Source organism: Harpia harpyja, chromosome 12 (assembly GCF_026419915.1).
Source record: "Harpia harpyja isolate bHarHar1 chromosome 12, bHarHar1 primary haplotype, whole genome shotgun sequence".
Classification (NCBI taxonomy): Eukaryota; Metazoa; Chordata; class Aves; order Accipitriformes; family Accipitridae; genus Harpia; species Harpia harpyja.
In genome coordinates, this window is record NC_068951.1 from 45,460,753 (window position 1) to 45,474,613 (window position 13,861).

A 13,861-nucleotide genomic window follows, 5' to 3' on the forward strand; every position below is an offset into this window, starting at 1 on the left:
TAAAAGATTGAGTTGGAGAAGTGGGGAAAGCCACTACCTTCCTGTTGGGAGTTTGTGTGTTTATGTTAGGAAGAAATACCTTCACTCTATGCTGGTTTTAGTATAAATTTCTAATAATGCTCTCTTTGTTGTTTAAAGCTTGTTTAAAGGGGAAAAAAAGCTTTTTTTTCTCACTGTAGTGTGTGAATGTTTGGGAAATACCTCCAAGTGGACAAGGAATCACAGCCTTGACCCTAAACATTTTGGAAAATTCGTTAAAGTATGACTTTTATATCCAGTAAGAGATTTGAGTGGCATGTGTTTGTTTTTCAAGTCTGTCCAACTCTGAAAGTATGATTCAGACACAGAAGAATGAATCTGTAAAAATTTTCAGCCATTTACAGTTCAAGGAAACTCTTCATTGAAGCCCAGTCAGAAGGCATGACTTCAATTCAAGTAAACTGTACAATGAATAGTTTTCTACCGCTAAATAAAATGTGATATTATTTGGAGAGAGATTCTTAGTGTGAAACTGTTTTCATTTTTATGTGGAAAATATTATGTTTTGCAAGCTACAATATAAATGTCAAAGAAAATCTCCAGTATGATTTAACTGATTTTTATATACAACTTTATACCATTTCAGAATTCCTCATTGCTAACTACTGTGCAATGCTGTGAACAATATGATTAAATTAATACCTCAAAAAATGTATGTGAATAATGTCTGGATGCACCATGTTCTTTATTATGCAGTAACACTGGACGTTTTTAAATGTGTGGTAAATCTAATGCAATTGTACTTTTGTTGTTGCTGCTTTCAGACATGGGTCATAATACAGCTGACGCTCTGCATGTGCTGACTGAGGCTGTGAAACTCAGCTTCACTGATGCATTCTCTATCTGTGCTGACCCCAACAAAGTTCTGGTGCCTAGAAAAAAAGCCTGTCCAGATCCGATGCTAAGGAGCGTTCTCAGCTAACTAACTTTAAAAAGTATTCTCTCTTCCCTTGCATTTATGGATTAGGCATGCATGTACACTCTGTAGTATGAGGAGGAACTCTGTTACGGGAGATTTTAATCTGCTTCTGTACATATGATGGTCATAAGACTTCCCTCAGAATTACTTAGTTTGAAGTATGTCTGTCTGTTAAATAATTTGGCTCAAAAAATTGTTTGTTCTTATAACATTAGTCCATGTATACTGTTGTACTACTTAAAAAATGAAAGGCAGTAGGAAAAGAGCAAATAACAATTGGTAAATTGCAGTAAAGACTTACTAGAAACAATTAGTCTGCAGATTTAAAATAAACTAAAAAGTACAGAAATGGAAGAGGTGCACTGATGTCTTAACCTAATTTTAATCAAAATGCTTTAAGATGTTCAATTTCAAAAATTACTCTATAATGACTACATGATACTTTCCTCTTGCCTAAGAATAACACTAAAAATTTTGCTTGGACAGTCAGGGAACAGAAAAAAATGAGAAAAATGTGGCTCAAACTTTATCTCTCAGTCAGGGTGATCAGAGAACCATACGGATGCTATGGCACACCCCGAAGTTATTAGGTCTTTGTGTGTCTGGAGGTGTCTGTGCCTCTTGACAGCTGATTTCTTCAGTACTGACTTCTATCACGAAGGAGCAGTAAATGTAGTATCAGCAGCATCCTTCCCTTAGGCAGAGGGGAGAGGAGAGGACCGACTGTCAAAGCTGACTGCAGCTCTCCTGAGAGCTCTGCTGCTTTCTGTGGCAGACGTTTGGGCCCTGAATTTCTGCCCCCACCTGAGAGTTCAGGGTGGCAGGAACCGCACCCCCATGTGCAGAGCAGAAAGCGGAAGGCGAACCCAGGAACAGGTGAGCGCTGTGGGAAAGCTCTCCAAACACACTCCATGTGGCTTTGCTCCCCCGCCAGCCAGCCTTCAGCACTAATCTTTCTATTTAATGGTTTTGTTTCACTAGTGTTTTTGAAGGGCAGAAAGGAAATATTGGAGGCTGACAGGGTTTGCAGTCTGGTCAAATTCAGTAAGGTCCCTGCTTAGCCAGGTCTTGTAGCTAAAAGTCATCTTAATGTTTTGTACAATGCCAGCCTTACTGAAGGAAAATGAAGAAAGTCCTATGAGCACAGTGATTACACATGCACAGGTAGAAATTCCCATGTGTGTAAGTACCAGGCTGTGTTAGTCTGGTTTTGTGTACTTTAGATAGGTGTGTTTACTTTAATTTATTGGCAGCATTGTGTTTGAACTTAACCAAATATTAGTTATAAAGTTGAAATGCCTTATTGATATAGGCATTACGTGGCTATAAGAGGACTTTGGCTCCATCCAGTACTTTGTCTTTCATATGATAACATCTGTCATTTCAAAGTGTCCATCTGAAACTTGGTGTGTCACATTTGTTTCAGATTATGGTTTATACTAGCAATCTGGAGTTACTCTCCTTAAATTTTCTCCAGTTCTGTACCAGTATGAGGAGTCTTGACTAGTCTAGCCCTTTGCTTTAATAAAGCAAGTGTGGATTAGGATCATATTTTTGTTATTTGCTGGTATCCTCTGGTTCTAGTAGGACAGTTCACAAGATGGGGTGAGTTATGTCTTGTAGGTGTACAGTGGTTTATTTTTAACTGAGCTAGAATTTTTATGTGTGCCAAACTTTATTATTTTATGCATTTCAGAGCAGTAAGAAATCTAGTTCTGAAAATGTCTTACTGTTAGAACTGAGTCAGTTTACTTCACTGTGGTGGATCCTCAAGGCAATGCCTGTTTTTTCACCAAGTGTAACTGCATGAGCTTTGGCACAGGACTGGTTCCAAGTGGCTGAGGATTTACGCTGCAAGTGAGAAAATATTTCCCAATGTAACATATTCTAGTATGTGTGACGACTCTGAGAAGATGATCAGAGAGTCCAAACAGTACTATTCTTACAGGATAGGACAGTTAATTTTCAGATTTTGTAAATACAGATTTCCTGTTCTTGTTAAGCTCTGTCTGACTAAAGGAACTAATTTTTGTTTTACACAAAGTCGTCTTTGTGCAACAGGAGAACAGGGGTGGAGTTCCAGCCTTCTCTGCCCGTGTTCTCGTTCTGCACAGTAGATGTGAGATTGCAGGAGAGGACTGACTGATGTGTGTGCTGGCCGACTCCAGGAGCCGAGGTTGTCACACACCTTCACTGGCCTCTGCAGGTCAGCCTTGTGTCCGTGCAGAACTGTGCAAATACAGTGTGGGTGAAGTTACATTTGGGGTACTGCGGCCATAGTTGAGCCTTTTTTCTGTAAGGCCAGGAAAGATAGAAGTATCTTCCATGAATTCCAAGATACTTAAAAGTGACTCCTCTAGCAGTGCAAGATTATATCGCCCTGACAACTGTGTATCCTGTAAGCCGTATGTATAGAGCTCCTGCGTGTAACCAATGGTGATAACTTTTCTTTTTGCTCTTTGTAAACATAATTTACAATGTTAAGGAAGTTTTTCATGAGTTCTTTGCAAGATGTGCTTGTAAATTCTAGATCTTCATTTTATTTTGAGAGAAAAGTAGAAATGTCTTATGTTTCTTGGATTACTGTTTTATAGTCTTTGCACCAGTTAAGCACCCACATGGGAATAGGATTTGCTCTGTTACTTGTTTTTCACAATGGGAAAATTCTTGTCCTCGCTCAGTCTCTGCTTATCTCTTTGGAAGGATTCTGTTGCTATATATTTCCTCCCCTTTTCTTTCCTTGTTTGCTCCCCTTTTACACAGCTAAAGGGGTGGCCCGAAAACTTTAAGCATAGCAGGTTTTATGGTTCTCTTTTCATCAAATATAATTAATAGTAGAGTTTATTTTTAAATATGAAATGCAGCAGAAATTGCTGTATTTAAATATCAAACGCAGCGGGAATGCAGCAGAAATTTAATTGTTGTAAAAGACCAATAGCAGTATAGGTTTGGCATGACAGCAAGTTCTCAAACTTTGTACTTAAGGGGAAAAAAAAAAAAAATCCAAATTGTGCCTTGGCATCATTTTTTTGTTCAGAATCCTGAAATATCAAGACTGAGTTACTAATGATAAACTTTAGTAGCATCTTATTGTGTATATTACTTATCAACATACCGTTTAGGCATTTGTCATGGTTTAACCCCAGCCAGCAGCTCAGCCCCACCCAGCTGCTTGCTCACTCCCCCCCCAATGGGATGGGGGAGAGAATTGGAAGGGTAAAAGTGAGAAAACTTGTGGCTTGAGATAAGAACAGTTTAATAATTGAAATAAAATAATAATAATAATAATAATAAATTGTAATGAAAAGGAAAATAACAAAAAGAGAGAGACATAAAACCGAAGAAAAACAAGTGATGCAAATGAAAAACAATTGCTCACCACGAACTGACCGATGCCCAGCCTGTTCCTGAGCAGCAGCCTGCCACCCCCCCGGTCAACTCCCCCCAGTTTATACCCTGAGCATGATGTCATATGGTATGGAATATCCCTTTGGCCAGTTGGGGTCAGCTGTCCTGACTGTGTCCCCTCACAGCTCCTTGTGTGTTCCCAGCCTGCTCGCTGGCGGGGTGGGGTGAGAAGCTGAAAGGTCCTTGACTTAGTGTAAACACCACTTAGCAAGAACTAAAAGATCAGTGTGTTATCAACATTATTCTCATCCTAAATCCCAAAGACAACACTATACCAGCTGCTAGGCAGAAAATTAACTCTATCCCAGCCAAAACCAGGACAGCATTTTTGTTTGCATCAATATAATTTTTTAAACTGAATTAATTGGTCTTATTCTGAAGAAGAAATTGTATCTTTTTGTAAAGAAAATTACTTCCTGCCACAAGGAAAATGGCAATATGTATTTCTCTATTTGTCTGTTAGCTAGCTAATTCCTGTTGATACTTGTAAAAGCCATCATATCTTGTGGGCCATACAGTTGTTCTCATTTCCCAAAGAATTTCTGCACAGTTTAAATGAAAATGTATATGGAATATAGAAAATTTGATATTTACTAATCACAAATATGCACATCTGTATTTGGGACACAACACTGAAGCAGGTCTGCAATTTTTTTAACTCTACTTGTAGAGTTAAATAGTATAAATAGTACTAAATTGCTTTCACCAATATAGGACACACAAGCAAATTTCTGCTTCTTCAGCCTCTGTTTCCAGTTATTGACAAGCCCTTGACTTGGCTAGCATCAAGGTATCTGCATTAAACTTCTACAAGGAAGTAGACAGGCTTGAGAGGTGGGCCCGTGTGAACTTCATGAAGTTCAATAAAGCCAAGTGCAAGGTCCTGCACATGGGTCAGGGCAATCCCAAGCACAAATACAGGCCGGGCAATGAGTGGACTGAGAGCAGCCCTGAGGAGAAGGACTTGGGGGTGTTGGTTGACAAGAAGCTCACCATGACCTGGCAACCGCATCCTGGGCTGCATCAAAAGAAGCGTGGCCAGCAGGTGGAAAGAGGTGATTGTCCCCCTCTGCTCCGCTCCTGTGAGACCCCCGCCTGCAGTACTGCGTTCAGCTCTGGGGCCCCCAACATGAGAAGAACATGGACCTGTTGGAGCGAGTCCAGAGGAGGGCCACAAAGATGATCAGAGGGCTGGAGCACCTCTACTGTGAAGTCAGGTTGAGAGACTTGGGGCTGTTCGGCCTGGAAAAGAGAAGGCTCTGGGGAGACCTTATAGCGGCCTTCCAGTACCTAAAGGGGACCTACAGGAAAGATGGGGAGGGACTTTTTACAAGGGCATGTAGTGATAGGACAAGGGGTAATGGCTTTAAACTGAAAGAGGGTAAATTTAGATTGGACATAAGGAAGAAGTTCTTCACTGTGAGGGTGGTGAGGCCCTGGAACAGGTTGCTCAGAGAGGCTGTGGCGGCCCCATCCCTGGAAGTGTTCAAGGCCAGGTTGGATGGGGCTTTGAGCAACCTGGTCTAACAGAAGGTGTCCCTGCCCATGGCAGGGGGCATGGAACTAGATGATCTTTAAGGTCCCTTCCAACCCAAACTGTTCTGTGATTTTATGAAGGAAAAAAAAATCAGGCCTCTGAAGTTGAATTTAAAATAATTTCCACAAAGGCAGCTTACGTGTAAAACAGCAGTCTTCCAATGAAGTGTCAGAAAAGGTTTTGTGATATTTGTTGCATTATATACACTCTACCTCCCTGTAGAACTTTGCTTAATCTTTTTAAAGGTGCTACTAAATGTGTTGGAGTTTGGGATGGATCCTCAGCAAGCTTTAGCTACAGCCTGGCTTTGAACTCTTACAAGAGAGGTATGATCTTACTTTAATGCTTGAAAAGTAAACGGTTAGGCCAGGAGTTTCCCATCATAGCATAGACACGGTGGAAGTGACTGTGAGGACCATGTAACCAGCTGCTCTCAGCATTATCTGTATACAGCAGAGAAGTGGTGGTGCAGTATGGTCTGTTGTGCTTGCCTGCCGTTCTCAGGCCTGTTGGTAAAGGAGTATTTTGCTTGCTTAGCGCACAATCTGAAATAAAATAAATTTGCTCTGAGATGGCGTTGGAAACTCATTCCTGTTGTGATAGTCTTTTTATATTCATTGTGCATTAATCATAGGCTGGATTAATCAGCAACCCTCTTACAAAGTCTGCATATGAAGAACTGTGTAATGGCTTTATAATTGTAATGGTTCTACAGGACACATTTTAATTTTCCTTCAGCCTTTTGTATGCCCCTGAGTAGCACTCAATTAGTAAGCCCTATGTCTTCAACTTAGGGCAGAGTCTAACTGATCAAAATTTTGGGAGTTGATGAGGATTAACACAAAAAAAAAACCCCAAGGTGTTTTGCCTGACAGGCAAGTGCTATTGTTGGCGTGGTTGCAGTTTCCTCAAAGACAGTGCCTGCCTTTTTGGAGGAAAGTGTCACCTGACTCAGCTCAGATACTAGGGAAGGCCTGGGTTTTTGGGTTTTTTGGTGTAGTTTTTTTTGTTGTGTTTTGGTTTTTTTGTGTCCCCACCTTTAGAGGAAACTTCCAGTATTTTTGTTTTGTTTCCTTTGTCTTTGTGCTTGTGAAGAGCAAAGAGCAGGACTACTTGTCTGCTGTGAAGATCTGTAAAAGAAGAAAGTTGGTTTACTTCCTTTTTTTAACTTGCCATATAGTAGTGCTTTTCCTGGAAGAGCTGTCTTTTGGAACTAGCACCTGAACCAAATCCAGTCCTACTGAAGCCTTCAGGATTTGACTCAGTGGGTACGATGCCTTAGTTCAGATCCTATTATTGCAGAGTGTGTTGTGCCTGACTCCTGTGCCATCAGTAGCTGTTACTGAGTGTTGTCTTAGGCAAAAGGCAGGTGGTGTCTGTCACTTGAAGATGGTATTTCATGAGCTGTTGTAGAACACTTGAGAGCTGGTGGCCCATGAGTGGGCACAAAGGAGCCTGTTTGGTCATAGCGTGACTACCAGTAGAGGGAGCTGGTGGAAATCTTGGGGCTCTTTGTCTTCCAAGCACTTGCAGAAAGTCCTGTGGGCAGGATCTGACCCCTGAGGAGATGGCTGTGCAATGGAATACTACTATGGAATGAACATATGTGTAATTCTGCAGCACTAACTTCCATGTTTAGGTGCACTGGTGACATGAATACTTTTAGCTGTAATTATAGTTCAAAGGAATATAAAACTCCTAATTCAGGAACTTAGTCTTTCCTCACCCTCCAAACCAAATTGCAGTTCATTAGAATGGCACCACATATATGAGTTAGAAGGACCTTGTGAAAGAAGCAGCCACAGTAAAGCATTGTACATAGTACAGGCACCATATGGCAGACAGGTATTTTGTGTATCTACACAGAATACAGTCTCAGTTGTATCGTTCCAGTAGGTTTCCTTAAAAAAAGACTAAGAATTAATAAAAATATAATCAGTGTTAAATGTTATTTTCTTCTGCTTTTCTCCATTAAATGTTGCTCAGATTAAAAGGGTTCATCTGTAGTCTGATTTATTCTTTAACTGTAGTTTTTAATTCTTTTTTTTTTAATTAACGTTCTGCTATTAAAAATGTGTGCTACATTTGTATAGCATTTTTGAGGTCTTGATGTGACTGGTGGAAGAACATGACCGTGAAATAGTTGGCTGTATGATTGACAGCCATTTTAAGGACCAGCTGGTAGCAAAAATTCAGTGCACTGAGTGTATATTGTTAAATGAGCTTCAGAGTTCCAATTTAAATGGTGATAGCAAAGGTTGATGGAAAAGTGGGAGTGCAGTTTAGGAAATCATCTTTCAAGAATCTTGTGGTCATGTCTGATTTGCTCTTCGGATTGTGATGTGTGTGATCCAATTACTACTGATGCTGAAAGATTTGCAAGCAAATACAGCATACTGCAATATCAGTCACGATAAAATGAAAGACACGTTAATTTTAAATGCTAAATTTCACATTTTACTGCTCTGGAATCAATACATAGACTGTTCCTAGCCAAGCAGTAGTTGTAGAATCATGCAGCAAGAATAATTTTCAAAGTTTTTAACGGGCATGAACTTACTAATGGCTAATTCCAGAGACAGGACTGCATGAACAATGCATGAAGCATATGCTAATGAAACAAAATGGGCAATGAAATTTGTTGCTTTTTTTTTTTCTTTCCTTTTTTGAACCTACAGATCTAAAATATATGGTATGACACAGGTAATTTTTTTTGCTAGATTAGAGGTAAGTAGAAAACTACTCATAGGATCACTATGAGAAACACAAAGATGCGTAATGATTGACTTTTGCACCACAACAGCCAACGACATAATGGTGATATTTTTTGTTCCGTGTTCTCTGAAGTGTCAGAATTGGATGTCTTTTACTGGATGCCTGTTTTATGCATACCGCTACAGGGGAGCAGAGTCACAAAAGTGGCACACTCCAAGGCTGAAGACAGTCTGTTCGCTGTGCTGTGCAGAGATATGTATGCTAAGCCAATCCCAATTTTCTGATTCATACAGACATTACATACACACAGTATAGAACAGAGTATGCTTATAGCACAGTGATAATAATGCTTCATGCTTGTTTAACTTCTGCAAGAATGTCACAATTTTAGGGATAGACTAGAAATATAGAATGCAAACCTGTGTGTAAATACTACAGTCCAAGGGAAACAAACTTTTGTTGGTCATTTTGTACGGCCAAGGTTTCACCCATAAGACATAGAATTTGTCTTATGTCCTACTTTTATCATAATAACATTGTTGCAAGACGTAATGAATGCAGGCCACATCATGGTTTTTATATGTCACCAGAAAACAGTTTTTTGAAGTGGTTTATTTGATTGTGGAATGATGTTACAGTAGCATTGCAAGTCTAGGGTCAGTAATAGTTGTTCTTAAGTAAGGTTTATGGGCTCTTCTTTAGAGAGAGGAATTTCTATACGCTCATTTAGTGGTAGCTTTGCCCTGATTTTAAGCTTTTGAATCTCCAAGCTGGTTGGTTAAGTGTCAAGACTACTTTTGTTGCATCGTTGCTGACTCGTTCTTGGGTCAGCATTATTACTAATAAATTAAATCTTCTCTATATGTGTCAATGTGTGTTGTTGCATAAAAGTGTGAGTGCTCACTTCAAGCTGACTTCTACGGTTCAGATCACTTTTCTGTCTCAGAGTGATGGCAGAGATGGCAAGTGAGCAGATGTGTGCATGTTATAGCTGTGTAAGGAGTGATTGCTGTTATGTTCTGTGATACCTCTCATGGCAACAGGTGGTTGCTCCTCCTCAGAAGTAGCTCATTAGTTCATCTGAGGATCTGTCATGTCATTAATAAAGCTAATCTGGAAACTTTCTTCTGGCTGTGGCCAGGAGACCGCAGACATCAAGGACTTCATGGGAGCAGTTTCCTCTTGTGACTGTCCGGGTGGAGTTTGCTGGTTGACATGCACTTGTGAGGTGGTGTGCCTGAGGACAATTATAGCTACAGCATAGTGTTTTTGTGGACGATGGCTGGAAAACATGAGCAATGCATCACTTGGACATTGAGAAATGGGTGGTAGCACGGATGGGTGTTTCTCCATGTGATTGAAGGGAAATCGTGGGTGTTCATAAGATCACTGGGAGCTCTGTCTGAATAGCTGGCTGAGAGGCTTCCCTTAGTTTAGCTGACAGGTGACTGCATATTCATCATACATTCCCAGCGGTTGTCTGAGCTAGTATTTGCCTCTGTGAGCAGTAACCTACTAAACAGTAAGAGAAGAACAAATGAGAATAGCTCATAATACAAGTGTGAATTCATAACCTGTGTTGATACACATACATTGTGTTGCCCAGTGTTTCCAAATGCATCTGTGCAGCCTATGCTATTATTTCCCGGGCCATGTCTCATCTACAGATGTCATGCAGTTACCACACCCTGCCAGTGCTTCCACAAGAGGTACTTCCATGCCATTAACCTTTTGCCAATGGTGGGTGGGACCAGAAGCTTTGCAAGAAAAGTTAGAATGAGAAACTCTCTGGTAGAAGTTGTAGCGTAGGGTATCCAAATGGCAGTGATATTAGTAAAGCCCCCTTGATTCACATCTGACCTGTTTTTATAATGTAAAAAAATGTTATTTGCTTTAAGGCTTTTTGTGTTTTTCTTTAGATTGTTTTCAAGGTAATTGGAAGACATTTGTCATGTTGTCATTTCAGCTGTCTCTTGATCACTATTGTGTCTTTTAGCAAACCATGTCTAGGGGTGGCTATAAGGCAGCATAAAGCAGTAGGACTGATCATTTTGAGCATTAGAAGAAACTATTGGGAAGAAACATGTTTTTCAGTAAAGTGACATCTTTCCATCTTTCTGGCATCTTTAATTTAAATCAGGAGATTGCTTACACTTGCTCAGAAAACACTGATGGCAGAAACATTTATTGCAAATGTTTTATCCTTTGTGTGGTTATAAGGAATGAGAACCTCTTTAGGTGCTAAAATACTTAAAGAAAAAGAAACATTCCGTTTAGGGAGGATTAGCAAGATTAGTGCTGGGAATTTGGGATAGCTGAGCTATAAAAATCTCCATTTCCGTGAAGGGAGTAGCAGCCAGCCTGTCCTGACTGTGTGCCAGAGAGCTAAGGGAAGAGGGGTCTGTGGCATCCTCAGAGCACAGGAGCCTTACAGCGTACACGTGCAGCAAGTTCAAATATGGTCGCGTGCCCAGTGTCTGGTCAGGGAAACTGAGCCTGGTCTGTGTGACCCTGTTCTTGACAGCATGCTGACTCTGATGTGATGGGTCTGGGTCTGTCTGATCACTTCTGTATTTATTTTGCAGATATCCTTCCCCCCGGCCCCCCTTGATTTCCTCCTTAGTAGAGGGATATGGGTGTTTCCAGGATTACTGTGGGCATTAAAATATATTAGTAGAGTACAGAGATCTCCTTTTTTGTATGGCACTTTTCTTTCAACTCAGTTTCTTCTGTTGATTATGAAGAATCCCTTTGGGAAGCTGGCTTAGGGTGCAGGTGCTAGATGTGGTTGTAGTTGAAGTAATTTTCTTTTGTAGGAGAAATGTGATACTTCACAGTTTTCTTGATAAAATTCTGTGGGTTTGTGGGTTAGGGTTTTTTTTTCTTCTTCTTCTCTGCAAGTATTTGGTAACTTTGCAAGTTGTGGTAACTTTGACAGTCTTTGACAAACTCCTCCTCTACAACAGGTAAATTTAGGACTTGTCCAAAAATATAGCAAGGGTTTCCAATACACTGCTGAGCTGGAGAAAGTAACTTCTGTTACTCTTGTCATGCTGATTGAGGAGCAGGTACACAAAGCTGGAGAATGCTCAGCTTTTCAGAGCTTGAATGTAGAGAGCTCGTCTACTATTTATGAGATCTCCCTCTTTTTGGCATCAGGAAACACTAGTCTCTTTCTAACATCTTTATTTTGTGAAAGAAGCAGGCTTCTGTCCTCCTGCTGCAATAGAAGGGACAAAGCAACAGTGACTATTGAGGTGGGGTTTTTTTGTTTTTTAGAGGGGCTGCTGGATCCTTGGACCCCATGTGAAATTAGGCTTGGTATTAGATGCCTCAGTAATTGGACAAGGCACCTAATTTTAGCCACTTCTCTGGCATGAAGGGTCAGTATCCTGCCCCATGTAGCACTGTTCTGCTGACAAACTTTATCCTGCAGAATTGATGATTTGGGGATACAAGCCAGTTGCTGTAATTGTTCGTAAAGTAGCCCCCTTCTGCCAGGAGAGGATATGAAAGCTTTTCACAATGGTCCTACCTGCTGGACCGTAGAGTGTGCTATCAAAATTGCTTCACTGCCCCTTTGTCTTGTCTTTCCTGTACCACACTGCAGTAGGTGCTTCTCAGCCAGAGCTGAGGACTAGACCTACAGTCTAAAGTCAGGTTTTAGCCTAGAATTAGACTTTTATTGTCTCTAATAACACTGGGCGATCGATTGCCTTTTCACATGTGTTCTTTGTCCAGGACAGGCATCAGAGCTACAGGAATAGTCCTGTGAGAGAGAATTAGTGGAGTTTCCCATGGGGAAGCACCTGTGAGCAAGTAAGCAGTTATCTTACCTCTTTACGTGCAAACCCTGTGGTTCTTGCATAAAAGACTCAAAACCCGATTCTGGCTTTGTTTACGCTAGTGTAAACTCTGCTGTCTCCTGGTGCTGGAGTATGTCACAAGCTGCAGTTTCAGCCCTGCTGTTTCTCAGGTTGATGAGAAGCTCATGTTTGGCTGCTGCTCGTGTGGGGTCAGTTTCATCATTTAAAATTCAACAGGCCCGCGATGTGTTCCAAAAATCCACTACTGCTCACTTTGCCAAGCAGTAAAATTAGAATTTCTGAAGCAAACAGGCACGAGAAGTAAACAAGCTCAAGATTTTTGTAACCTAAATTATTATATAGGAGAGTGATCTGAACTACTATTGTATTGTTTGGGGTGTTGGGGTTGGTAGTAACTGCAGACTGCAACGTCCATGCAATGTCCTGCATGCTTGATAAAGTACAGAATAGATTTTAAATATAGGAAGTTCTTGACTATGTGACATTTTATTTCAGATCACGTGTTTAGAAAACAATTATACAGGTTATAAATATAACAGATTTTAAATCTACTTCCCAGTGGCCATATGTGTGGTGCAGTTGTTGCAGGGTGTTGGGTGGTGGTTTGGGGGGGGCGGGGGGGAGTGGTTTGGTTTTTTTAGCGTAACACAATAAAGGGAGTTTTCAGTTGAGCAGCCATCTCCTTCTGCAGAGGAAGCTTGCAGGATGATGTTGACACTTGTTTTAGTCATCAGAGGTGAAGTGCACAATAATGGTAAGCCTATGTTTCTACAATTGGAGGATATTTCTCATAAAGAAGGAAGTCTCCAAGGTCAACAGCTACAATACCCGGAGAAGTTACATCACAGACCCACATCTGCACAAGACTGCTCTCTTCCCTGCCCCCACCACCCTTGTCTTTTTGTGCACGCAATCCCTCTCTCTCTCTCAGCTTAAGTGTTGCTCATGTCACTTGCAAGAATACCATGGATTTGATTTGGGCTTCCGTTTACAGTGTTATTTAGCTGTTAAAAAAACCAAAACCAAACAAAAAACCCACCCCCACTCCCCAACCCAGAAAAACTCTAAATAATTGAAAAAGTCTCACTATAGTCTTCTAATATCCTGTACATTCCCAAAATTAGTTTGTCTAGCTACTGTTTTTGCAATGAGAATTACACTGTATTATGATGATGGCAGCAGCAGCACTTCCCAGATCTAGTCTGAGCTTGTGCATTTCTTAGTTATCTCCTGTCATGTGATAGTAGTGGGCATGGCAGCTCATGCCTCTGTGTTGAGCTGTATGTATGTGAAGAAGAAAGCTTTTGGCTGTTTTAGCAAAATTTGCATGAGGGAAAAGAGAGAAGGCTAGTTCTCAATAATTCCAGGTCACTTTGTATCTCCATTTACTGTGCAAATTAGTGTTACAGGTACACA